This window comes from Castor canadensis, chromosome 3, assembly GCF_047511655.1.
Source record: "Castor canadensis chromosome 3, mCasCan1.hap1v2, whole genome shotgun sequence".
In the NCBI taxonomy this organism is placed as follows: Eukaryota; Metazoa; Chordata; class Mammalia; order Rodentia; family Castoridae; genus Castor; species Castor canadensis.
This window is the reverse complement of record NC_133388.1, coordinates 7,668,761-7,694,864: the sequence shown is the minus strand read 5'-3', so window position 1 is coordinate 7,694,864 and position 26,104 is coordinate 7,668,761. Positions and strand designations below refer to the sequence as shown.

General features: G+C 43.1%; 1 protein-coding gene across 11 annotated transcripts in view; it reads left to right on the top strand.

The window, feature by feature from the left end:
• Positions 1-208: 208 nt before the first annotated feature.
• Traf3 (TNF receptor associated factor 3) overlaps positions 209-26,104 on the top strand; it is a 99,282-nt gene continuing 73,386 nt past the window's right edge. For 6 of the 11 annotated variants that reach the window (XM_020167369.2, XM_020167365.2, XM_020167368.2 and 3 more), the window contains exon 1: positions 209-361. The gene's annotated coding sequence lies outside the window, so the exon portion shown is untranslated. Of the gene's footprint in view, positions 362-593; positions 785-866; positions 1,224-1,244; positions 7,425-8,547; positions 8,604-26,104 lie in introns of those variants that run through there. The other 5 variants (XM_074067109.1, XM_074067108.1, XM_074067114.1 and 2 more) reach the window with 5 other exon arrangements.

Below are 26,104 nucleotides of genomic sequence, written 5' to 3'. Positions count from 1 at the left end.
GGCCGGGTGCTCGCAGCTCTGCCGTCCCACGCGCGCGAGCCGCGGCGGCGGCGGCGGCGGCGGCGGCGGGGGCGGGGCGGCGGGAGGGCGCGCCGGGGCGCGCGCCGGCTGCCGGCGGGGATTTCCAGCGCGCGAGAGGAAGTGCCAGCGCGAGGGTGCGTGAGGCGGCGCGGCGGCCGCCGCGTGCGCGAGCCGGGTTGCAGCCCAGCAGGGACTTTCCAGCCGGCGGCGGCGGCGGCGGCGGCGGCCGCCGGCCCTTCCCCGCCCCCCGACATGGGGCTGCCCGGGGAGCAGGACGCTGCGGACGGCGGCGGAGGACGCGTCCGGCGCCCGTGAGCCGGCCGAGCGGGTGGACCGCGGGGTAAGGGCCGCGCGGGCGGCGGGCGGGCGGACGGACGGGAGGGACGCGGCGAGGGATGCGGCGGGCGGGCCCAGGCGGCCCGGCTCCTTCTCGGCGCCGCTCCCGCGCCCTCGGCGGCGGCGACCCGGCTCGGCGCGGCGCAGGCCCAGCCCGCCCGCCCGCCGCCTCGCCCTGTGCCCAGCCCGGCCCGCCCGCCCAGATGCTTCAACTTTGGAAACTTTGTCCCCGAGGCCGCTCCGGGCCCGAGGGGCCGGGGTGTCGCAGCTGTGCAGGAAACGGGGCGCCGAGGCCTCCTTTCTCGAGTGCCCGCCCCTGGGGGCGCGGAGAAGTCGGCCTCTGCCGCAGGGCCCGGCTCTCTTGAGGGGTGAGGAACGGCAGAGTCAGGGCGTCCGCATAGACGAGCGCGCTCGTTTGCTGGCGGAGGTGGGTTTTTAGCCATTATTGAAAAGTTTATCCTGAGTCATCCGTCTGCAGAGGAATGGCTGATTCAGCACTGAGGACGCCGGGGGGCTGGGGCGGAGGCACCCCGCCACCCTCGGGCGCCCCTAAGGTCACGGTGGGCCGGAGGAGGCGGGTGCGCCCCGCTCCGCTCTGCCACGTCCCCGCGGCGCCCGCGTAGGGCTCGCCACGTTTCCCACTGTCACCCCGTCTGGGGACGCCGGCTGCGTGTGTATAGACCTTGGGAGAGAACCGTGCGCGGAAGATAAACCTTTACCTTTCATTCCATGAGGCCACAAAATGGAAATGAGCAAAGTGTGGTGGACGTGCTCCGAAATGTAAGGACGCCTTCAGATCGTGGTCGGTTAAGAAGCGAGTTCATTTCGTGTTGAGACTGAATCATCCGTGTCCAGATGAGCTCGGGGTGTGTGCGCGCGTGTGTGTCTGTGTGTGTGTCCTGTTATCCAGCCATTTATTTTTGTGGAGTCATAGAGGCTACATCGAAGAGCCTGGTAGCCTTCCTCATTTGCATTCACAGCACACAAGTGGAGAGGAGCCATTCTGTTCCTCCCCAGCATTTTGTGTGAATGCACTCCGGTGAAGCCTTTGGAAATACTCTTTCCTGTCATCTGTGTGTGTCTCTAAAGCCCTTCTTTGAAGAAATGGCCAGGCGATCCATCAGCGGGCTTAAAATCTTCTGCCTTCCAGGTCTTGGAAAATGGCCTGTTGAAAAGACTGCATCATATGTAGGACGTCTGGCAAACTAGTGTACAACCATCCTTTATTCAAATGAGAGGAAATGGGTCTCTTTTCACCGTGTGGTGACATTTTAAATATTAAGAATTAGTCTAAAGGTGAAAATTCTTTGGCCAAAGCAAAAGTAAGCCTTATCAGTTTGAAAACTGGAAAATATCCTATGAGGTCGGAAATCCGTATGAGTAGGTGCTCATGATGGAAACCCTGACAGACCTTGGATTCCCGCATCACTGGTTAAGATCAGACCTTATCAAGGATAAGGTTTAAGATGTAAGGTGTCTCAGCCAGACGCCATCTGTTCCAGCTGTCACAATGCAGATGCCAAGAAAGCAGAGAGCTGGCCAGGGAGAATTCCAGCATTTAAAAAAAAGACATTCATGTGAATTTTTCTGTGAGAGAAAAGAAGACCAATTATTTTTCTTGGATGTAATCCATTCTTTTGGAGTTAATAAGATGGCCTCACTCAGTGAGAAGGCTGCAAAGACATTCCATTGGAAACAGGCAATAGTGGCCGATTGTTTCTGCTAATACCACCAAAATCTCCCTCCTCTTGGTGTTTTAAAGAAAGTCCTTCATTTAACTGAAATATCTGGGCTGCTTCTTCTTGTTTTCCCTTGAGTTTGGGTTTTTCTCTAAACACTTCTGCTAGAATAACTTAAATTTCTCAGACTTTCTGAGCTTATTGTCAAAATAGATGTGCTAGTCAGCCAAAAGATGAGAATGATTTATCACTCCTTTACAGTCCTTTCTTCTGATGCTGAAGCTGTATTCAAGAAAGAAAACTGTCACTGTGGTGCTGCAAACCTGAACTAGCTCAAGCACACAAAGGAAAGCAATAAATATGTCCATCTCATTTTCTCATCTTGTATGGCAACTCTGATCTAACCTACCAGATATTATGCAATAGCTGAATTTCCTCTCAGTGGTCAATTCCAGAACTATTAACAGGGGAGTCTCATGACTAAGACCCTCAGTGTTGATTCTCAGGACCCTTATGTGCTTTTTTGCAGTATGAGGGTTTGAACTTAGGGCCTTGTGCTTGTTAAGCAGGTGCTCTACCACTTGACCCAATCACCCAGCCTTTTGCTTTAGGTTTTTTTTTGTTTTGTTTTTTGCTTTGCTAGTACTAGGGCTTGAACTCAGGGCCTACACCTTGAGCCACTCCACCAGTTTTTTTTTTTTTTTTTTGTGATAGGTTTTTTCGAGGTAGGGTCTCTGAACTATTTCCCTGGGCTGGCTTCAAACTGCGATCCTCCTGATCTCTGTCTCTTGAGTAGCTAGAATTACAGGTGCCCCAGCGCCTGGCCGTTATTTTTTGAATAAGAGCTCAAGTTTTTGCCCAGTTGGCCTGGACCTCAGTCTCCTGTTATGCCTCCTGTGTAGCTGGGATGACAGGTATGTACCATCATGCCCACCTTATTGGTTGAGATGGGGGTCTTAATAATTTTTTGCTCAGGCTGTCCTCAAACCAGCTTCCTCCTGATCTCTGCCTCCTGAGCAGCTGGTAGAATAGGTGTGCTCTTCTACACCTTGCTTTTTTATTTTTTTCTTTGGTGTGTGTGTCGCAATAACTGATTTCAGATACAGAGGGAAACTGGAAAGAGAGCTACAGTGAGAAAGAAGGTGAGACTAGGGAATTTGGAAGGTGACCAGAGAGAGGCAGCCAGGCCTGAATGTGGGGATAATGCTTGGCCTTGGGCAGGAGGAATAGAGCCAGAGAGTGGGAAGCCAAGAGTCCTGCGAACACAAGGGTGGTAGAGAGAGGTAGTTGAGGATTGGTGTGCTCCCAAAGGAGTCTACTAAAGACAAACATGTAATTCCTATTCACAACAAAAATACAAAATGCCCTTTTCATTCTGGAAAGCTTTATTAAGTTATGCACAACACTGTTACAGGAAAGAATGGAGGAAGACAGACCAACCTTGGAAGGAGAAGGTGTTATTCCTGTCATTTCGCATGAAACCTTTTTGTGGCAAAACTTGATGGTCCCTGCAGACAATTTGGGGTCAACTGGCAGGTAGTGGGATGTCACATATGCAGGTGACTGTTGGTTTCTGTGCCTTCCAGGAATTCTTACTGAATTCTGTGTTCCTTCAGATAAGCAGATAATTAACTAGGACTTTGGAGTCTTTTTCTCATTTAATTACTGTTCAATTAATGTGGCCTAAGTTCCCATAATATTCTGGTTACTATGCTAGGATGAGCGAGACATAGTACTTGTTTTTAAGGTGTGATCTGCAGAAATCTGGGGCATCTTGGCCCTGTGCACAGTGATGGGAGATGCCAGAACCCAACAAAGATCTGACTGAGACTAGGACAGGAGCTGGCGGCAAGAAGGGTGAAGAAAAATGAAAAGTGGTTATCCTGTCCTCAGGGAGCTGACTGGTTAGAGCTGAAGAGTAAAAACCCAGGAAGAACTGAGAAAGGCATAAAATGGAATGAATAGTGGTTCGTGTGGGTAACTGAAAGTACAGTGGGTATTCGCCATAAGAGAAGACAAAAGCTCTTGTCTGGCTAGGCTAGTTAGGGTGGACTTCTGGGAAGGGCATGGAGTTGAGCTCCAGTGTTAGGAGGCCTCTGGGCCTACTTTTAGGGCCCTGATAATGGCAATAAGGGTTTCTCCTCCCCATTTTGTTTTGATTAGATGAGATCTGACAATTTGCTGTCAATTTGTTCTTCTCCCATACATACGGAGCTGGCCTGTGGGTTGGCAGATGAGAAGTTTCAAGTGTTGTCTGGCTCTTGCCAGGCCCTTTTGTGACCAGGAGCCCAAGTGAGTTTGGTGGTCTGACTGTGAATGGTATGGTCTGTGGAGGGGAACAGAGCAGTGGACCCCAGCCTGGGTGGCAGCATACCGCTGCTCTCTTTGTAGGTAGAAAATCTCAAAAGGTGGCAGTGGTGAGAGGTGTGTAAATGTTAAATGTCCTTTTTCTCAAACCTACTGCTCTGTCTTCCTTGCTTATCTGACCTGAGTCTCTTTAACTCTCAAGAACAGAACATTGGGCCCAACATTTCATTTCATGATTTACGTTTTCTAGGATTTGTTCCATACTGATTTTAATAATTAAAAAAAATACATAAGCTGGGTGTGGTGGCTCATATTTGCTGTCCCAGCTACTTGGGAGGCAGAGATGGGGAGAATTGTGGTTTGAGGCCAGCCTGGGCAAAAAGTTAGTGAGACCTCCCCCATCTCAACAAAACTGAGTGTGGTGGTGCACACCTGTCAGCCCAGCTATGTGGGAGGATGTAGGTAGGAGGATTGCAGCCTGAGGCCAGCTGGGCAAAAGGTGAGACCTCTAAAAAAAAGGACTGGAGGTATACCTTAAGTGGTAGGATGCTTTCTTGAGGGCCTGAGTTCAAACCCTAGCACCATCTAACTTGAATGAATGAATGAATGAATGAATGTTATTTGGTAACCTCTCATGTGGCCATTCTACTGAGAAAGATGTGCTCTTGTGATATACTGATTTCCTTCCAGTTGAAACACTGCTTCTAAAGCAAAACCATACAAGCATATTTATTAGGATCGTGGTATCTTTAGCTGGAGAGAAAAGCTAAGTCGGTTAACCACGTAGGGTGATGTCGTAAGTGTTAAAGTGATGAAATGTGTCTCTGAGTCATGATAATTCTTTCCATTATTTAGAGAATATTAGTGTCTATTATCAAGCCCACATAGAAAAGACCTTACATGTTTAATATAGTGTGTTAACTCCATTCAAATGGAAAAAAAAATAAGTTTAACTTCTAGACTAATATGACTACTAATTTCTGTACAATGCAAGTTCATCATGGTAAATTAGAATACTTCTAAAGCTGACTGCAAAAAATCAAATTATGTGTGTGTATATATATATATTTATAGTTACATAAATATGTGTAGACCTATCAAATAGCAGTCTGCTAGGCATCAGTAGCAGCAGCAACTTTTCCAGGTTCTACGGTCATGTGAACAAGATTATAGAGCTATCTGAACATTCCATTTTAAGGCAGGGTCTTATTATGTAACCCAGGCTGGCCTGGGACTCTCCATCATGCCTCAGCCTCCTGCCTCAGTCTCCTGAGTATAGGGATTACAGACATGTTATCCACCCCACTCAGTGAGTTGTGATTTTTTATTTATTTATTTTTACTTTTTTTGTGGTACTGAGGTTTGAGCATTACCCCCAGCTCTTGATGAAGGTTTTCAGAGGTTAGCTTTTACCCAGGAAGGTGAATGCTCGTTAGGAGGCCGGCATGCACATGGGGCAGTGAGGTGCTTGTCGGGCCTTTCTTCCTTCCTGCAAGGGCCAGGCACAAGGTAAGTGAGCTTGGTTAGTGTTTGTGTCCAGATTCTTCAGGTTGGGGAGGGAGAAGAGGCAAAGTTGAGGCTACAGTGTTCCATGTTGGCTTGGAGTCTGTGTCCACATTTGGATAGGCTTCTAGTGCCTCCCTTGACTATTCTCCTGGAGGGGGACAAGTTGGGAACTTCATTTGACACTGTAACAACTTTCTTGAAGAACAGGGGAACTAGTTCTCTTGAATCCTTCCTTGCCCATAATGTCCAGAAGTCATACCTTTCTACTGGAAATTAAATTCTCTGCTTTTTAGATTAATGTAGTCTACTCTTTGAAACATTATTATAGAGTGATTTTAGTGTATAGGTTTCAGAAAGTTTTCCTGTGAGTCTTTCCCTTCAGTGAGAGTGAGAGTAAGCCCACTTAAGTTTTACCTTAAAATTTAATGTAACTTTTACATTGTACTTTGTAATATGTCTGTTTTACTATAAACACCCCTTGTCTGTTTTACTATAAACACCCCTTGTCACCAATCTTTTAGTTCACTTAGATCTCCAAAAGATGCATTATATTTATTGAACACCCATTGGGTTCCTTGGGATCCCACCTTGTGCCTCTGGGGCTGTCTCCTCTCTAGCTTAGATACATAGGTATGGTAGAGGATGAAGCTTTGAGGATCTGAAGTCCTGCCCTCTGTGCTTTGCTGGGAATGACCTAGAACAGTGTGCTTGGCCTCTGAATTGGTTCCCCATCTGTAAGATAGACATCACTTGTATGTTATGAATGGGGCAGATGATAAAGCAGTTGACAGATGGCAATTTTCATAGCAGTGGGGATTGAGAGGTAGTAGAGTAAGAATATCACCATCTCAGAATATAAGCATACATACCAGAGCTCATTGATAGTGACTGTAGATGCTCCCCTGCTGAGTCCCCTCATTTGACACGGGAGGTAGCTGGGACTTCAAGTGCCTAGGTATGTGGCTCTCCCAAGTCAGGTAATGACAGAGCAGGACTCTTCACCCAGAGTAGGTTTTTTTTTTCCTTCCTGCATTTTTCATGTTCCCAGGATTTATCCCAGGGAAGTTGTTTGACTTCTAATTCCAGCTAGGTATAATTGGGAATTACAGGTTGAACATTCCTCATCCAAAAATCAAAAATCCAAAATGCTCTTAAATTTCAAACTTTCTGAGCATCAATGTGACACCACAAGTGGAAATTCCACACCTGACCTCATATGACAGGTCGCAGGCTAAATATATTTTAGGTGCATTAAATATTGTATAAAATTACCTTATGTTTATAAGATATAAATGAAACATAAATGACTTTCATGGTTAGACCTGGGATGTGTGTGTGTATATATATATATGCAAATATTAAAAAATCAGCAATCTGAAATACTTCTGGTCCCAAGTGTTTCAGAGAAGAGATACTCAACCTCACTCAACATACTTTTATTCTTTCTTTCTTTCTTTCTTTATTTTTTGAGAATTTACTATGTGCCAGGAGCTATGCTGGTTACTAAAGCTGTATGATTCCAGTGCTCAAGGAACTTCCATGTCATGAAGAAGAATTTGGATATAGCGCAATGTGGTAGGTGCCATGGAATTGTGGGGGTGCTGTCCAGTTTGCACACATGAGCCCTGATCAAGTAAGCAGAAGTGAAGGGGAGGCACAGGCTGGTGGAGTTGCAGTCAGAGGGCCTGGGAGTCTACAGTGGTCCCATGGCTGTTGTTCAGAGAAAAGGGCACAGGGAAAGGCAATTGGCCACCTATTGAGGTAGGAATTACTCATGTTACAGGAGAGGAAAAGGAAAAGTGGCAGGCCTGTTGAACTCTAGAAATATCATGTTTTCACCACTGCTTTGTGGGCAATTTAAACTGAATCACAATCGAGTTTTAGACTTTGTTCAGATTCTAGGCTTTTGGTTTTGCTTTCTGAGTCTAGACTTCAGTTTTGTTCCTATATAGTGCTTTAAAACAAATCACATGTTGTTCCAGCAGAAATGTAGCCTTTCCTTTTCTTCCAGCATCTGTTTTACTTATATTAGCTTAGGTTTATTTCTCTAGCCAGTGCCTTATGGTGTGGGTTAGTTTCTAAGAGCAGTACCATTGCATTTAGTATCCTGTAACAAATCCAGTTAAGGCCGAGGGATGTAGCTTAGTAGTATGGCCTTTGCCTGCCATGTATAAGGCCCTTGGTTCTATCGCCAGCACTGGGGGAAAAAATTCAGTTAGGATATTCTTTACTCCCGTGGTTCAGATGTTGCTTATATCTTGCTGAGTAGCTGGTCCCTAACCTGATTTACTAATCTGTTTTCTTTCCTCTTTATCTCTCTTAATTTATGTTTAAACTGGTAGTCTAGTAATAATGAAAGTATTTAGTCATTATGTCTTTACAGGGTTTTACAAACAGCTTGTTAGTGGTGAACAAACCCCTGAGGCCTGGTCACTCTGTAGAGAGCATAATGGTTACAACCCAGCACCCATTCATCTTAATTTAATTATAACTACAGATTGCTTATGAGAATATTAAGTTAAAGGCAAGAAAGCCCTCTCCACGATTAGCAGGGAAATGATGTTTTTGGCTATTTTGGAGATTTTATGTGGCTTCTCTGCTAGAACACTGTAGTTTTTGAACTTGAAACCAAGAAGGGCCTGTGATTGCTGAAGCAGAGGTGTGGGGCTTGTTTCATGGTCATCTGTTCCTGTTGCAGGGAGGGTTGTGAATTCATGGGATACAGCTCAATACAGAGGTCACAGAGTCCCTGGGGTGAGTACATTTTTGGTTCTTAGACAAGTTGGGCCCTTGTAGAGTAGAGGCAGTAGTATGAACAGCAAGGGTTTTGTGGTCTCTAGAGCCTTTCCTGCTTTCTCTAGGTTAAGGGATGTTCTGGTGTATCTGGGATGGGTCTCTGGGGTTGAGACGATTGACTTCTTTTTTTTTTTGTTTTGTTTTGTTTTGTGGTACTGGGGTTTGAATTTAGGCCTACACCTTGAACCATTCCACCAGCCCTTTTTTTGAAGGGTTTTTCAAGATAGAGTCTCACAAACTATTTGCCCCGGCTGGCTTCAAACCACGATCCTCCTGATCTCTGCCTCCTGAAGATAACTTACTTCTTAAGGATTGGGTCATCTCATTCTTTCTCTTTCCACAGTGTGGCCTGAGATGTGCTCAGTAAAAATGACAGTTTATGTAAGGAAGGAGTCAGACCTGGTTTGAATTCTTGTTCTTCCTTTAGCTAACTATAGTATTAAGTTATGTATCCTCTCTAAACCTGTGGAGTTCTGGACACGGATAGTGGTGATGGTTGCACATTATGAATGTGTTTAAATACCACTGAACTGTATACTTAAGATGGTAAATTTTGGGGTGGTGGAGTGGCTGAAGTGGTAGAGCACCTACCTAGCAAGCATGAGGCCCTGAGTTCAAACCCCCAGTACCACCAAAACAAAGCAAAACAAAACAAAAAAACCCACAAAAAAAAACCAAAAAAAGACTATATATAGAATATCAAGATGGTAAATTTTGTGTATATTTTACCATAATGGAAAAGTAATTGTGAGGATTAAAAGTGAAAAGGTGCCGGATGCCGGTGACTCACACTTGTAATACCTACTCAAGAGGATTGCTGTTCAAAGCCAGCCCCAGCAAATAGTTCTCAAGACCCAATCTTGAAAATATCCATCACAAAAAAGTATTGTTGGAGTGGCTTAAGATGTAGGCCCTGAGTTCAAGCCCCAGTACTGCAAAAAAAAAAAAAAAAAAGTGAAAATGTGAGAGAATTATGAGAAATTGACATATGAGAAGTGTTAATTTTTGCCAGAGGGGTAGTATGCACAGCACACATGGTCATCTTAACACTTAGGAGGCAGACAGGAGGGTGAAGAGTTCAAGGCTAGTCTGGGCTATATGTGAATTTGAGGTTGGTCTGGGTTATAAAGTGAGTCTTTGTCTCAAAAAAAAAAAAAAGTCAAGCTAGATATTGTGGCTCATGTCTGTAGTCCTAGCTACTTGTGAGGCCGAGATCAGGAGGATTGAGGTTTGAGGCCAGCCCAGGCAAATAGTTTGAGAGATCCCCATCTCCAAAATCACCAGAGCAAAATGGACTGGATGTATAGCCCAAGCGGTAGAGCACCTGCTTTGTAAGGATAAATGGTCTAGGAACCAAAATCAGTGCCTCCTGTTTTTTGGTTTCTAGAGGTTTGAGCTTAAGGGGTAGACTGCTTGAGCCATGCCTCTAGCCCTTTTTGCTTTAGGTTATTTTTTTAGGTGGGGTTTATATTTTTGCCCAGGTGTATGGTCCTCTTACACAGCCTCTGATGGAGCTGGGACCACATGCCCAGCTTACTGGTTTACTGTGATCTTGAGCTGGACGTATTGTAATGTGAGCTGTAGTTCTAGTGCTTGGGAGGCTGAGGCAGGAGGATTGCAAGTTCAAGGCCAGCCTGGGCTACAGGGTAAGACCCTGTCGCAAAAAATAAAAAAGGGCTAGAGTAGTGGCTCAAGTGGTGGAGCACCTGCCTAGCAAGCGTTGAAGCCCTGAGTTCAAACCTCAGTACCATCAAAAAAACTCAATTTTTCCATGTTATGAATTTTGATAACTTTAAATAGCCCTCTTCTTTTCTTCCATTATTTAGCAGGAATACTGTTCTCTAATTCATTCAGGTCTCTGTTCAGATTTTGTCTCTTCAGAGGGTCTTCCCTGAACATACTAATGAACCTAGCCCATGCTCTGTATGGCTTCTTAGCTTGCTTTTTTCCTTTGTAATAGAAGGTGTTTATTTATCACCTTAACACATGTACTCAAATATTTGTATAAATGAATTAATAAGTCTAGCATTTCCTTATTGAGACAGAATTCACATAACATACAATGAACCATTAATGTTGCTTAACCACCAGCTCTCTACTTCCAAAACTTTTTCATCACCACAACTCATTGAGTACTCACTATCATTCCCCTTCCCACCTCTTGACTAATCTTTCTGTCTGTGGATTTACCTGTTCTTGATAAATCATCTAAGTGGGTTCATGCAATATGTGACCTGTCGTGTATGCTTTCTTTCACTTAGTATGTTTGTGAGGCACATCCAACTTGTAGCATGAATTAGTATTTTACTCCTTTTTATGACTGAGCAATAATCTCTTGTTTTTATATACCATGGTTTATCAGGTCATCTGTTCATGGGCGTTTGTATTTTCAACCTTTTTTACTAACGTGAATAATGACGCTATGAATGCTTGTGTATCGGTTTGTGTAGATGGGTGTTTTCCTTTCTCTTGGGTATATACTAAGAGTGGAAATGCTGATGATATTGTAAACCTGTGTTTAATTTATTCCCACTAGTAGTGTTCCACTTTCTGTATATCTTCATTGACACTTGTGTTTTTCTGATAAAAGCTGTTCTAGTGGGCGTGAGTGGTATCTCATTGTGGTTTTGATTTGTAATTCCATGATGTCCAATGGTTCTAAGAATGTCTTTGTATGTGCTTGTTGTGTGTTTGTTTTGGGTGTGTTTTTTTTTTTGAAGGTCTATTTAAGCCCTTTGCCTGTGTTTTAGTTGAATTTTTCCTTTTTTTGTGGGGGGAGCTGCTTTTCTTGAGTTATAAGCATTCTGTTATAAGCATTCTTTGTATATTCTGGGTATTGAACCTTTATTAGAAATATGATTTTTAAACATTTTCTCCCACACACTTTTTTGGCAGTACTGGGGATTGTTCTCAAGTCCTCACACTTGCTAAGCAAGTGATTTTTGCACATTTTCTTAATAATGTTCTTTGCACAAAAGTTTTTAATTGAAGTCCTTTTCTTTTTTGTTACTTATGGTTTTGGTGGCATACTTAAGAATCTACTGTCAAATCTCAGGTCATGAAGATTTCCCACCATGTTTTCTTCTAAGAGTTTTATAGCTTTAGTTCTGACCTTTACTGTCTTTGATCTATTGCAAGTTACTCTTTGTGTATGGTGGGAGATAGGAATTCCCACTTTATTCTTTTGTTGATGGTTATTCAATTATTGTTTGAAGAGACTGTTCTTTCCCTCTTGAAAGCCCTTGTTGAAAATAAATTGGGCATAGATATTTGCATTTCTTTTTGGACTCTCAGTTCTAGTTGATTTGTAAGCGCCACACTGCTTTGATTACTGTAGCTTTGTAGTAAGTTTTGAAGTAGTAAGCTTGGGAAATGTTAGTCTACCAATTTTGTTTTTTCCTTTCCAATATAATTTTGGCTCTTCTGGACCCCTTGAAGTGTCATGTGAATTAGAAGGTTAGCTTCTCTCTTCTGCAAAAAGGTCACAGGAATTTCTATTAGAAATCACATTGAATCTGTAGTTTGCTTTGAACATTGGGTTTTCCAGTCCATGAATATGGGATGTTTTCCCATTTGTTTATGTCATCTTTCATTTCTTTCTTTGGTGTGTTGGGTTTTTTCTTTCTCATTTTTTGTTTTGATTTTGCAATGCTGAGGATTGGACTCAGGTCCTCAAAAATGCTAGGCAGTCAGTCACTCTACCAGTGAGTCATACTTCCAGCCTCTTCTTTAACTTCTTTGGCAATATTGTATAGTTTCAGTGTATACATCACTCACCTCTTTGGATAACTTTTTTTGTAGGTGTTTTGTTCTTGTGGATTCTACTGTCCATAGAATAATTTTCTAAATTTTTCGTTTTTGAATTGTTGATGTTTAGGAACAACAGATTTTTTCTGTATTGGTCTGGTGCCTTACAACTATGCTGAGTTCCTATTACTGCTAGCAGTTATTTCGTGGGTTCTGTAGGATATTCTTTAGATAGAATCATGGTGCTTGCAAATAGAGATAGTATAACCTCTTCATTCCAACTTGAATGCCTTTCATTTCTTTTTCTTTCCTAATTACTCTATCTAGAACATTCAGTACAATGATGAATAGCAGTAGTGGAAGTGAGTGTCCTTGTATTGTTCCTAATCTTAGAGGAAGCTTTTAGTCTGTCACTGGTTTTTATGAAATTAGCTGTGAGAGCTGGGGAAGTAGTTCAGTGATTTCCTTCGAGTCCTAGTTTGTTGAGTTTTTTTTTTAAACCATAAAAGGCTGTTGAATTTTGTCAAGTCTTTTTTGTTACTTGAAATGAGCGGATGTTTTCCCCCTTTGTTTAATTAATGTGCTATATTATAATGATTGGGTTTTTTTGTGTGTTGAATCATCCTTGCATTCCTCTGATAAATCTCACTTTGTCATGGTATGGAATCCTAATGTGTTATGGGATTGTTTGTTACTATTTTGTTGAGGATTTTTGTGTCTAAGGAATATTGGTCTGTAGTTCTTGTGGTATCTTTGGCATTGTTATCAAGGTGTACCACCTGTATTTTGACGGTACATCATATTTCTTGAGAATTTTGTTACTTGTCCTTCCCTAACTCAGAGTATAGAGAAAATTCTAGGAGGGTTTTGAGACAGACATGATGATACCACATAGCTCAATTTCCCAATACACATGCATGCTGTAGGAGCTTCCTCTAATGGCTTATAGCTGGGGAAAATCAGGGCTGACACTATGTCCATCATCCTGTGTCCACAAGTGGAGAATTAGGAAGGGAACTCTCTTCTTGATGCCTGGGCTGGAGGACAGATGTGCTTCTTTCATTTCCTGAAAAAGCTTCAGATTATTCTGGGTAGTGACTGCTGAGTAACAAACTACCCTATATACCAGCAACTTTAGAACAAACTGTTGGTTGTATTTCATGATTTTGAGGGCTGATCAAGCAGAACATGCCTGGGTGGTCCTTCTGTTCCAGGTGACATTGACTGAGGTCACTCACTAATATTTATCTGGTGGCTGGTCTGGTCTTGAGGGTCCAAGATGATTGCACTCACATGCCTGGGTGGTTGGAAGGCCAGGTTCAGTCGCTTCTTTTTCCATGTTGTCTCAGGACATTTGCAGGTGGCTTCTTTGCTTGGGTAGCTGGACTTGCATAGCTGCTCAGGACTCCTAGAGCGGGTGTTCTAGGAGAGGAAGTGGAAGCACTTATCTATTAAGCCTGACCTTAGAAATCAGTGTAGCATTACTCCTGCCTTGTTCTCTTGGACTGAGAAGCCACATAGCCCTTCCAGAGTTGAAGGGAGAGATCATAGGTCCTCCCTCCTCTTGTGGAGAGTGTCAAAGGTTTGTGACCATTTTTAATCACTATGTGTATGGTGGTTAGACTCTAGAGTGCTTTCAGTGGTATAAGTCAGATATACTTTCTTTCTTTTTTTCTTTTGTCTGTATTGGAGCTTGAACTGAGGGCATAGCACTTGCTTGGCAGCTGCTCTGCCACTTCAGCCATGCTGCCAGCTCTTAGATACTCTTTTGAAATGGAAGCCTCACCTGTTGTATGTTGCCCATTCTTTGTGAGAAAATGTTTTCTGTGTTCTGGATGAAGAATTTTTGAATAAACTTGTAGAATATATCCACTCATGAAATGGTAATTGCTCTATAAAATACATGTCTTATTAATCAGAAGGTATCTTATTTTTTCTTTTTTGAGACAGGTTCTTTCTGTGTAGCCCAGGCTGGCCTCAAACTTGAGGTCTTCTTGCTTCTACTTCCAGAGTGCTAGAAATACAGGGTGTACCACCATGCCTAGCTTAGTAGCTATCTTTTGTTTTGTTTTGTTTTGTTTTGTCTTAGTAGCTATCTTTGGTCATCTATTGGTGATCAAAGCATAAGAATGTGATCAAGAGTTTTTCAAGTAAAACATGGGTCCCTAAATTTTACTTTCTAGTTAGTTTCTAGTTACTTGATGGCTGGAAGCATTACTTGAGTGGCAGGTTGCCTGCCTGTCAAGCACGAAGCCCTGAGTTCAAATGCCAGTACGGGGGGGGGGGGGGGGGGCGTGTAGGGGGCCAAATTACTTGAAACCTTCTCTTTCATCTTGAAGAGTATTAGAGTTTAAATGTATATTTCTCCGTTCTTTTAAAAAAAAAAAAGCTTCATTGAGAAAATATTAGTGACCCTACATGTTCCAAATTCCTATCTGTTACCTGGGTCACCCTAGTAAACCCCTAGAGATTTGTTAGAGTAAACTTGAGCTGTTTGTGTGTAGGAGTGTGGACTGCATGTGCAGAGGTGGGTGTGCATTAGCTCTCACATGGAAATCTCATTTTCTGTGATCCTGCTTCTCAGCCTGTCTCTGCTGATTGTTTCAACACTGAGCAAGAGCAAAAGTGATGAGGTCATGAGGGAGTGAGGGAGTGAATTTAAATAATGAAACAAGAAGTCAGTGGAACCACAGCATGTTGGGATTAATGAGGAGGAGTCATATCTGCCTGTGTTCTGTGGTGCCCTTTGCTGCAGCTGCACAAAGAACCCTAGCATTCCTTGCTGGGAAACCACCCAGCCCTATGTTTCCCAAGCAAGTCATTCCTGGGTACCCAACATTCAATATGAAAGGCATGAGTGAGGAGTGTGTGCTACTTTCAGTGTTTAACACCCCAGAATGCCTGATGCCTTTAATTGCAGGGAGCTGTGAGTGCTGTTGCTTACCTTCCCATGACTCCTGAGGTCAAGAATTTCTGCTCTACATGGTCTAAGGTCTCTGGCCACAGTAAGGTTATATATGTATATTTTGAATAAGAGTGCTTGCTTTTCATTCTGTCCTTTGGTTGAATTTCAGAAGTTTGCTGGTCTTTGGCATATCATAAGGGACAAATAATTACTTTCTGTGAACTTCTAAAGTGGAAACTTCAGCAGAAACCTGGGCAGGCTTCTTTCAGTATTGAAAGAAACTTTTGTTCGCCATTACCGTTAGGGTTCTCTAGGCCATGATACAGGTGACCATGGCCTGGGGTTGACCAGCATGGGAACTGAAGGAGGGTAATGAGCATTTAGGGCTGGGGAAGGACAGCAGCATTTCACATAGTTAACAACATGCCCTTAGCCTATCTCCTTTCTGTGTTCTGGTTCTTACAAAAAAAAGTGTTGTCTTGTCTTAAGATGAATTAATACAGTCACCTTTCCTTTTGTCACAGGGTTCTTAGGAACTGTTTCATGTTTAGTCACTTATGCTTGGAGTGAACCGTGATGGTATGGTTCAACCTGAAAAAAGCTATTTGAGAGGTGTCTTCATGGAGATTCCAACTCTGCATACAATAGCTAATGGCTCCTAAAACTTTGGCCTTCTGTCCCTCTAGGTGTGACAATTCTAAGGAACCCCTTACTGAGCTGTTTGCAGTGTTGGATGCATGAGAGTGTCTGGAGCAGAGGCTGGAGGGGGAAGGGGAAAGGGACTAATGACCTCCTGTCTGCAGAGACCCTGTGATGAAAGAACAAGAATCAAGGAGAGTCAGGAACCAACATCCTTCCTTCCTAGCTGTCTTTGTGATCTTGGACAAGTCACAAATGTGGAAACTTCCATTTCCTTGCAAGGGCACCAGGACTTGGCCTTTAGTATGATATGTCTAGATGAATGTCACCATTAGTATGAAAATAAAATGAACTCACCATAAATGAATTTACCATAAAAATGAAAAATGGCATTTAAGGTTAAAAGAACTTTTATTTTCTGCTTAGAAAGCGAAGACAGGATATAGCTACCAAACGTTTACCATTCAGCATATGCTTGTGTGCCCAGTTAAGCTTAGGTACTTCATACTTGTTTGTCCTAAGTATGAAAGGAAAAACAACATTTAAATGAGCACTGATCAAATTCAGTTTAGTTCAGCAAACCTTTGTAAATCACTTCATGGATGCCAGTGATATTATTAAAGCGCTGAGGTGTATGTAAGACATATATTCTCAAGAAACTCAGCCTGCTAATTTTAATTCAGAACATTGTGCTTTGTGCAAGAGGTATTAGAACAGAAATGAAGCGGTAGATCACAACAAGATGAGTAAGCTAGCAAGGTAATGCTTAGGTCAGAATGGGATTCTATTGTTCATACTATGTGAGGGATTTTTCCAAATGAGCTTCCCCAGAGAACCAGCATCAGGGAGGGAACTGGACTAGAGCACATGGAGGTTATGGCAGGAATGACCTGAGACTGGGTGTGGGACACGATGGCTAATTTGGAGTACTGCAAACAGAATGAAGAGTTTGAGTGATGACACTGGGGGCAGATTAGCCGTTTGGAAGGCCCCGTCAGTTACTAGACATTGGAGAAGTTAGAGTTTACACAGTGGGAGGAACAGGCTGGATGACCTTAATGTCCCTTTTAATCTTCAGATTTCATGAGTACAATTTAAAAATCTTTATTTTCATCAGTGTGTGCAGGTGCCACTCACACCCATGATGTAGCAATAGCACGTGTTAGAACTTCTTTTCTCATAATCTTTTGTTGACTATTTTTGTTACTGTCAACTGCCAGCAGTATTTTTTTCTTGTTTTCACATTTATGTGGTTGTCCACAAGAACTTGTTCTTTAGTGTGGTATGTCTAAGATTTTATTGGATTCAAGAGAGAGAAAAATGCTTATGGTCCATAGAGTCTTGGATGGTGGGGTGTTCCAACCCTAGGAATTTCATAACACTTGGCAGTCCTTGTCCGAAGCCTCCCAGACTTCTTTGATGGAAAGTAGGGATTTCAGGTGGAACTCCTCATAGGGCTTGCGATCTGCCTTCTCAGAGTCTTCCCTCACTAGTGACTTATTTCTCAAGTGATTTTGAATCCTGGATGCACATTAAAACTCTTAGAAACAGCTACAAAATGGGAGGTCCTAACCCAGGTCACTTCTATTAACCATGACCCCAGAAATGCAAGTTTAATGCCTCTTTAAGTCAGTCATGGTCAAGTATACCTGTAATCCTAGAATTCAGGAAGTGAAGCCAGGATCATGAATTTGAGACCACAGGGTTGCATAGTGAGTTGGAGACGAGCTTGGGCTACATAAAGAGACCCTGTCTCAAAAAAAAAAAAAAAAAAAAAAACCCACCCCCCGCCCCCCACCCCAGCTCTTTAAAGAGCTTCCATGGCAATGCTGACGCCCAGCCAGAGCTGAGATCCTCTGGTGCAGTGCCTGAGAAATGCAGTCCGTGCTCAGCAGGGTGTGAGGTGATTGTCTTTACACTCAAGTGTCAGAAGCACCATACAGCTTTTGGGTAGGAAAGACAAACCCTGCCTCCCTCCCTTCCTTTTTTTCCAGCTTGCATGAACTTGAGCAAATTACTGACCTTCCTGAGCCTGGGCCCTTGTTCATAAAATGAGTGTGATAATAGAGGTGCCCAGCTCCTCAGTCACAGCTTTGAAACCCCAGAACTTCTGAAAATGGAATGATTATGTCATAGTTTATGCCACGTGACTTAAACTTCAAGATATTTATAATATTTACTCCACTTATATGACTATTTCTGTATTTCACTGAAGACTTCTAAGTGTTTTCTCATGGGTGCTGTCCCAGACTTCCCTGGGAATGTTAGGTAGTATACATTGTAAACAGACAATATTTCTTTCCTAAAAATCCAAAAAATTCTGAACTCTGAAACACATCTGGCCTTGGTTTTGGATGAGACTGGTTCTATACATACCCAGGTTATAGGTGGGGGTAGTATGTGCCATGTGAATATGTTTTAATGAATGTGAACCTGGGCAGTTAGAAGGCACCCAATCAATGCAGTTATTAATGCTCTTATAATTCCTCCATTTGTGTGTGTATACTGTCCCCATTTGGTTCTTTTGTCTTCCCAGCACCTTTATATTTGGTAGGCCAGGCTTTATCCTGCAGATAATTCAGTATTTTCTATAAATCAGAAGTAAAGGACTGGAGCCACATCTCAAGTGGTAGAGCACCTGCCTAGCCAGTGTGAGGCCCTGAGTTCAAATCCCAGTACTGCATAAAAGTCAGAAATAAGTTGAACCTTCAAATGGATATCCATCTGCTCTGTGCAGTCACTGGGGTGGATGTCATGGAGAGTAAAAATGTACATGACATGGTTCCTGTCAACAAAGAGAAACTAGTTCTATAAAGAGAACACACAAAGAAGTGAACAGATTGGGGCTTTTTTGTTTGTTTTTTTAAAGGGAAATCATTTCAGGGCAAGAGAAGTTATATTAGAAGGTGGCTAATATTCTTGGCCTGGCTTTCTGGTGAGTTTTTTATAGAGAAGATGGGATTTTTGTTGTTTTTTGATGGAGTTGCAAACAGACCCAACTCCTTCCTGATTTTTCTCTACCAGACTTGGAATCTTCAGTTTTCAGGAATGGTTTTAGATTCTGTGAACTGACCTTGGCTGGCTTTGAACTCAAAATCTTCCTGCTTCAGCCTTCAGAGTGCTGGGATCACAGGTGTGCACCACCACACCAGGCTGAGATGGGATTCTTTTTTTTTTTAAATTTGATTTTATTGAATTTCAAAGTGGGGCCAAGATGAAGTATCAAAAACCAGATTTCCATGCGTACCTTTTGTAGCGCTCAGTACCAGGACCTTCCTGACATGCATAGTACTTGCTTTCTATTAACCACTTGAGCCATTTCCCTTTCAGTCATTTTCCAGATTGGCTTCCTGTTCTCTGATTCGCTAAGGGAAGATAGCCCCCAGACACTGTTCTGGAAGGATTAAAATCCCAATTTTTTAAAATGACTATGCACAGTAAGACCACTTGCATATCTCTGAGATGACATTCTTATTGGGCACTAAACGCCAGTGTGTCTTAGAATTATAGCCCATTGGAATGCTGGCCTCAACTACTTGTTTTTCTTTCCATCCAGATGATGTAGGTCTGGGAAGGTCCAGAGAGGCAGTGTAGTGTGGTGGTTGAGAGTGGGAATGCTGTCCTAGCGATTTGGGAGGTTGAAATTGGGAAGATCACGGTTCTAGGCCAGCCTGTACAAAGAGCTCATGAGACCCCATCTCAACAGAATAATCTGGGCATGGTGGTGCATGCTTGTCATCCCAGCTATGGCAGGAAGCCTAAAAATGGGAGGACTGTGTCCAGACAGAAAGCAAGACCCTATCTCAAAAGTAACCAGAGCAAAAAGGGCTTGGAGGAGTGGTTTAAGGGGTAGCGTACCTGTCTAGTGCCTAGCAAAGCACATAGTACTACACAAATCCCAGTACCACCAAAAAAAATTTTAAAAAAGCGGGAATGCTGGATGCAGACTACCAAGTGACCACAGGTCTTGGGCAAGTTACTTTACCTCTTGTGTCTTAGTTTCCTTATTTAGAAATAGGGGTAGTAATACCCACCTTCTAGAGGGGTAAGATGAAGATTTTGTTAAGGTAAGTGCTTAACAAAATCTGGTAGCCTTCTGTTATCAGGAAATAATGGAGGCTAAGTGACTTACTTGGGGCCAGAAGTCAAATATTCTTGCTGCGGTTGGGACTGGGGCTAAGAACTGGAGTCAATGGGCCTGGCTTACTTATAGAATGAGTGGTCTCCAGTCCCTCTCAGCCTCTGTCCTTTCCTTTATGAGCATCTAATGACTCCTGCATGTACTATGAAGACATGCACAGACTTAATTCTTTCAGAATTCCTTTGAAGAGGTGACCATATGAGGTTGACTGAAAATTCAGAGATACTTGTATCTGTTTTTATAAACAGACCCCACCCCTTGGAGATTTTTCTCTGATGAGGCTTGGAATCCTCAATTTTCTGGAGTGTTCTTTAGATTCCTTTGTTCCATGACTGATCTTGGCAAATATCAAAACTGTTTCTTTTTTCTGTGTTTTAGTATTGGAGTTTTTAGATTCTGGGCCTTGAGATACCTAGATAGGTCTCACCACTTGAGCCACATCCCCAGCCCTCTTTGTTTTTAGTTATTTTTCAGGTAAGGTCTCTGTTTTGCCCAGGACTGGGCTCAGACTGAAGTCCTTCCACCTGTGGCCTTTTTTATAGCTCACTTTTTTATAGCCTGGTTTATTTGTTGAGATGAGGTCTCGCCAACTTCTTGCATGGGTTGGCCTTAGACCTCGATCCTTCCAGTCTCTGCCTTTCCAGTACCTGAGATTTACAGGTGTGAACCACTGTGCTCGGCCCTAATGAGAACATTTTTATTGTGTAGAAGATTACTATCAGTGTGTCCCAAACTTTCCATTGTGACCCCCTCCAGTGACAGAAGAGAGTGGACGTGTGACCTGTGGCCTGTCAGAGGGCTGAAAATATAGCATTCTGAAGTAACCTGTTCTTAATACATGGTTCTGTGGCTTCTGTTATCTAAAATTCATATGAATTTTAGAAAATGTACCATTTATCTCTGTGGCTCCCTTATGTTTCAGTGTTCTTTGTCAAGCACCAGGAAAGATTTTGACTTTCCTTGGGCATAGAAAAATGCATTGAGATTGATACTTCTTTAATCTCTCAGTTACTTGTCTGTAGTTTTCCTTCTGGTTCTTAAGGGAATGTTTGTTCTACATGGGTATTTCGTGCCCCTTTGCTTAGATAATTTTAGATAATTGATAACTAGTTTTGGTAGCATTACCAGAAACTTCAGTCTGTATTCCACCATGACTGGTCTCATCAAGGCGGAGTCTGGAAGGCCAGGAGATTTACTGGGTGTTTGTTTTTTGTGTGATTATTCTTACATTGGGTTGGGGAGGAAAAGTTAAGACCTCAAAAACTCTGTGGCAACCTGAAGTGAGCATCCGAAATTACAAATGTCAAGTGATTTAACGTGTGTAGGAGATAGTGGCTTTTCTGAAGAGCTGGTGCTCATGAAAACAAGAACAGAAGAGAGTGCCCACATGAGATGGCCCATGGATCCTGGGTGCTCAAGTCATCTCCCTTGAGTAGAAATTCACCACTCACTGTGGAGAAGCCCTCCTCAGGGATGCTGCTTAGACTGAAGTTATATCTGCTCATGACTATCATTGGACTCTCCTCTCAGCTGATGTGTTGGGCACCAGGGAGTACCAGGGACCCTGAATTCAGACACATCTGTGATCCCACCCAGATTTACCCATGGAAGGAGTAATCTTCGGGGCTGTGTTTCCTGTGTGCCTTCCTTAAAGGGCTGTGATCAGCCTAAGGGTTCACTTGGAGGTCTTCATCCCATGGAAGTGAAGAGGCTGGGTAAGGTATTCCTTCACCTGGAGTGTGAAGCACCTCTTCCACAGGCTCTCATGTTTAGACCCACTCTCTGGTGGAAATGTGAGCATTTCTTTATGTCTAGGTTACTACCTTAGCGGGATGACTTGTGTATATACATACTTTCAGTTTCACCAGAGGATGGTAGTTCAGGCTATTTTAAAGGAGTATTTAAAAGTGAATGGAATGGGCCCCTGTTCCATTGTTTACAGTTATGTAAAAAACCATTTGGTTTAGGACTGGTTCTCATCCAGAGGCAGGACTAATCTTGTACCTCAAGGAGTACTTGCAGTGTTGGGGAACTTTCTACATTGGTGGTGGTGTGGGGGAGGATGCTCTTAGCAGCTAGTGAGAGGCCAAGGATGCTATAAACACACTACAGTTCCAGCTGTCCACCCCTCCAACAGAGTTTTATGGCCCCAAATATCAACAGTGCCAATAGGACTTGCTCAGAGATATCTTTTTCTTGATTTCTAGTGAATGTTTGACTAATTTTTATGAGGTAAAGTGCTTTCTACAGGTATTCAGTCTTTAGTCACTAAATGACTTAAGGATTAAAAATATCCTACAGTGAGGTTCTACCCAGGAGTATGTATTAAAATCAGCAGAAGGAACTGGGAGGTCAGAGTGCTTGAGACAAAAACTCAGGTGCCCATTGAGCTCATCTGGATAAATCCTTTCATTGAGCCCATCTGGATAAATCCTTTCTAAGATACTATAATTTACAGCAAAAGTTTGGTTAGCAGAATGGGAATTGTTGAGTAGATACCATTAGGAAAAAAAAGTAATTTTCCAACTGTGGATCCCAAGTTCCCCAAATTTATGTCTTAAACTCGGACCACTTTCTGAGCTTTGGCTTTGGATCTATGTATTTATTGAACAGCTATTAACTGAGGTCTCAGCATGTGCCAGGCACTACCTCTCAGTGCCACGACATGCAGGAAATCAAGTGGCCAGCTGCCTGCTGTCATGAAGCCTGTGTTCTAGGGCAGAGCCTGGGGACAGGACATCTATCTGCTGGTTTTAGAAGAGTGGAGGGTGGGGGGATTGGTGGAGCTGGGGACAGGTCATGAGTAGAACACCTTGTATAGCTGGTCTGAGAGGAGCTAATTGACCAAGACCTGCTAGTCATTAAATGACTTGAGGATTAAAAATATCACCAGAAAATGATTTGTCCAAAAGCGCAGAGAGGGAGTGATCAGGCCCACTGAGGCTACTTGGTGTTTTCTACTTAATCTCCATCTATTATTCTTGTTTCCTCTCTACTGCCAGGAAGTTGCTAAGCCAGAAAACGGGGGAGGGGGGACATTCATTGGCCCCTCTCCTTCCCTCATATGTGGTCTTTGGTGCTCAGTTGTTATCCTGCTTCTCGCATACCTGTGATCCCCAGCCCAGGTCAGCCCTTCTGCCATCCTGGTATCCCAGCTGGTCTCTCCACTTCATACCAGTTTCATTTCATTCCCTCCATGTAGCAGCCCTCCTGCCTAGAAGGTTTCATTCATTCTTCTCTGAATGGTTTCCTGCCCTGCCTGTGGCTTTGCCCCCTTCCTGCAGTGGGCCTGTATCTCCACCAAGTCCTGCTGTCCTGTTTCCTGCAAGTATCCCACAGACCCTCACCTCTGTGTCTCTTGCTGTTGGCCTCTTCAGATGAGAAACCATTCACCTGTGCTGCCTTTTGCGTAGAGGAGGAGGGTATGATTCACAGGGACCCACCCTCCTTCCCGCAGAGTTGGGGTTTTTGCATAGGGGATTTTTTCTGTCAGCTATTTTTTCCTCACCTTTTGGAGTATGAAAGGAACTGAGGCCTAAGTTGTGAGAGGTGAGGGCAGTGACTGCACCTCCTGGGGAGTTCTTTGAACCATACAGCTGGCCTGTAGTCCACCCTGTCTTCAGAAAGAGAGCCACATATTGATGTTGTTAGAAAGCTTTTGAAGTAAAGCATGGTGCTTTACATTTCTCATTACCAAAAAAAGGAAATGGAAAACTTGCGCCACTGCTTTGGCGTTACTCCAGAATGCAAATTGGTGCTGGAAGGAAGTTGAGGCAGTGCACTTGTATGCTCTACTGATCCCTAAGTCATGGCTGAGATGCATGAAGTCTTAGTTAGTTATGGAAGAATGCATAGTCCAGGGGTTTGTATTTAGTAATGGTGTATTTATTCGGGTCAGTGTTTTGGATAAGCAGAATGTAAGATCCTTTTGGCTTTGTTCCTTATTTGCTACAGGTTGATGCTGGAGTGCTCTGAAGTTTTAAAATGGAAAATAAATATAGAAAAAGGACCACCTCAGAGAGACTCTGAGTTGATCTTAGAGAGATGGAACTATCTGAGACATTATTTAAGATGATTTGGTGAGAAATTTGGAAATTTTTCTTGGAGGCAGATACTAGATGCAGACCCATTGCATAAGAAGTAAGGATCTGGAAGTACTAATGATACATGTTCCTACAGAGGAAGAATATGTCCCTTCAATCTAATGGCTGATTGCTGTTTCTAGAAAAATTCTAGTCCTGATTCTGGTCCTAATTTTGATCTCATTGATGAGATTGACTTTTTTTTTTTTCACTGTGCTGGGGTTTGAACTCAGGGCCTCTTGGTTGCTAGGAAAGTGCTCTACCACTTGAGCCAGGTCCCCAGCCTTTTTGCTTCAGGTAGGGTCTCAAGATTTTTGTCTGGGCCAGGCTTGGGCTTTGATCTTCCTGACCTCTAGGATCCTCCTGACTTCTGTGACCCAGAGCCACCATGCCTGGCCTGTTTTTTTTTAAACTTACAGTGTCTTTTGGGAACTCAATGTATACCAAGTCAAGATTAGTTTTAATCCTTGTAATCATATGTTTGACAGCACAGAATTTTAAGGAGTTTGTGGACTAGAACAAATATTGGAAGGAAAGTGCTTATCATCTTGGAAGTTCATCTAGTTTAAATTAAACTGAGGAAGTTCATGCCATCTGACTCCAGACTGTCTTCACATGCTCAAGAAGATCTTAGGTATTTGCTTAAACTGGAACAAGTTCTTCAGCTGCTTGTGATGAAAAATATTTAAATAAGCATTTAACATTCAGTATACTCCATTTAAAGGTGCTCAATTTAAAAGATTCATGGACAGAGTACTTTATTTGTATTATTGTTACCCATAGGTGCTATGGAATATACTAATAGATTTTTCTTGCCTTCAAAGAACATATAGTCAGTCTCCTGGGTGGAGATGGGGAAGACTTGCAGATAGTGTGAACTGTTAGACAAAGTGAAAGAACACAGAAGTGTAGTAGAATAATAGCATCAGTAATCCTGATAGTAACAAAATTAGAGATCTCAGAGCCCAGTGTGGGAGTAGTGGTGTCTAAAACGAATTGGCAAACTGCAGGTTTAAGAATGTTTTTTATATTTTTAAAGGGTTGTAAAAATAGCAAAAAATAAGTGGTGGAGACCACATATGGTATGTGAAGCCTAAAATAATTACTATTTGGCCCTTTGCAGAAAAATGCTTAACAACTCTTGCCTTAAAGGGTTGGGGAATGCTTTGCAAAAAAAATCTAACGTTGGAGCAGGAGTTTTACAAAATAACCTTTGGATCTTCAGGGCAGCAGAATTGTGGTGGGGTGTTATTGTGGCGGGCAGGGGGAACAGATCCAACTGGATCAAATGCAGTGACCTATGGCAATGCTTTGGGCCAAGTATGTGGTGGGACTGGGAAGAGGCAAGAGCAGTGGTCTGAGCCTGTGTTAAGTACCAGCATGTCTGAGCTCCATGCCATCAGGAGCTTTTGACTAAGAGGAGATCAGTGTCATAATTAGAGTTGATACCCACATTTGATTTTTTTCTGAGACATGCTGTCTGGAACTTGTAAGCCAACTTTTCAGGCCCCAGACTCTGTGGTATTTGATGTGCAGGTGGGTCCAGAATTCTTGTGTAGGCCTGGAGATTTGCCCATACTTATTATAATTGTTTGCATTTTCTGGTCAGCAGCAGACATCTTTGGAGTCCTCTTATAGTGAGGAGCTTGAAAGAATCTAGAGGATGGAAATATTCCTGAAGTAAGTGACTGTGCTTCTGCTTTTCACCCTCTGTGTGGAGCATTCCCATCACAGAGTCAGCGCCTTGGTGTGCTTGTTCTTTCAGAGGTGACTTGAAGAAAAGACGCCCTGACTCCAGTGAATGGTCTGGATTCCCAGTGGCAGGCTGTTTCTGTAGGCAGAACATGTACAGTCACTGATCTGGAGAAGAGAGTCTCCCTGGAGAACAATGGGTAGAGGTATCCTTACTCTGTGTGTCACCTGACTTTTTAAGTGTGAGTGATCT